This window comes from Saccopteryx bilineata, chromosome 2, assembly GCF_036850765.1.
Source record: "Saccopteryx bilineata isolate mSacBil1 chromosome 2, mSacBil1_pri_phased_curated, whole genome shotgun sequence".
NCBI classification, from domain to species: Eukaryota; Metazoa; Chordata; class Mammalia; order Chiroptera; family Emballonuridae; genus Saccopteryx; species Saccopteryx bilineata.
This window is the reverse complement of record NC_089491.1, coordinates 114902542-114904184: the sequence shown is the minus strand read 5'-3', so window position 1 is coordinate 114904184 and position 1643 is coordinate 114902542. Positions and strand designations below refer to the sequence as shown.

Below are 1643 nucleotides of genomic sequence, written 5' to 3'. Positions count from 1 at the left end.
ACTGGGATCCACCCGGCACGCCCACCAGGGGGTGATGCTCTGCCCATCTGTGGTGTTGCTCTGTTGCAACCAGGGCCATTCTAGTACCTGAGGTGGAGGCCATGGAGCCATCCTCAGTGCCCAGGCCAACTTTGCTCCAATAGAGCCTTGGCTGCGGGAGGGGAAGAGAGAGACAGAGAGGAAGGAGAGGGGGAGGGGTGGAGAAGCAGATGGGTCCTTCTCCTGTGTGCCCTGGCCGGGAATTGAACCCGGGACTCCTGCATGTCAGGCTGATGCTCTACCACTGAGCCAACTGGCCAGGGCCTGGGGGGGTATCATAATTAAAGAATTCATGAATATTATGAAAGAGTATAATTGAAGAGTGTGAGTTCTGTCATCAGTCAGATCTGGACTTCAGTTTGTGTGGACAAGTCCTGTCGGGGCTGAGGACGACGGAGACGCAAAGACCTGACTCTGGAGACCAGGTTCAGTGACACAGATCTGCTTTATTCAGGAAGTAAGCAAGTTTATATAGATGGGTTCAGCCAATAGGATGTTATGGTAGGGCAAATGGCCTAAAAAGGTCAGAGGGCAGCCCGGCTGGAGCTGAGTCACTTCCTTATAGTGGGTGAGCTTCCTTCCTGGGTATGCCCAGGAGGGTTCCGGAAGCTGGAGTATTCTCACAGCATTGCGTCAGCCACAGCTGCTAGGTAAATGCTCTGCTCTCTACCTACAAGTTTGAGTTCTGTTCTTTATAAGTTATATGATCTTGACTTTATTCAGTCACAATTCAAATACTCAGCAGATATTTATGGAAAGCCTGTTATGAACAAGGCACTGATTTGGAGATGGTAACACAACCTTAAGCAAGTCAATTCCTCCATCAGCCCAGTAGAGGATCATGACAATAAACAAATGTATAATACTAGGTTATGACAAGAGCCATGAGACAGAGAGAGGAGGCAGCAAGACAGGCACCCTGCTCAACGAGCTCTCGAGCAGAAACACTTTATCTCATCTGTTTCATATCCTTGTGCCTAGAGTAAGTCCAGTGAGTCATTGTTGAAGAATTGATTAATTTATATTATCAACTGGAACTATTATTTTAAATTTAAGTAAATTACTAACCCAAGTTGATATTACCTGTCAGTGGTGGCATGCACAGATTTTCTAGGATAAGTATGTTAATTTTAGTAGAACTTTGCAGCAGACTTTGCCTCATCTCAAATAATCTTCATTTTCTTTCTAGTATACTTTAAGAGAAAATTATGATAATCACATTTCCAAGAAAAGTTGTGTCATCAACAATTGCTGAAAATGGTATAAAAACAATATATCAATGGGTTTGTTATTGTGTTTATGATTCATAATAATAAGCTATTTTGTGCATATATTTCAATAATATCAGCTTATGAAAATCTCTGCCTGTTTTACAATTGCTGGCTAAAACTTATAAACGGCGGATGTAAAGGATGAAAACCCAACCTAAATATGTACCACCTGCCTTTGTGCCCATCTACGTAGGGGCCTCTGAGAGTCTTCCATCACTCTGCTTGCAGCATACCTCAGAGCAGTCTCAACTAAAGGAAAAATAATGCTGTGGTAAATCAAAGAGGTTAGCAAAGCAGGTTGCGTGTCTCAGCTTTTGTTGTCTTTTCTTTTTT

The 1643-nt window shown here is 43.4% G+C and overlaps 1 non-coding gene across 1 annotated transcript; it reads right to left on the bottom strand.

Annotated features, from left to right (window-relative positions):
* Positions 1–227: 227 nt before the first annotated feature.
* Positions 228–303, bottom strand: TRNAV-GAC (transfer RNA valine (anticodon GAC)). The gene has a single exon. It is a non-coding gene; the product is annotated as a tRNA-Val (tRNA).
* Between the last annotated feature and the right edge of the window lie 1340 nt (positions 304–1643).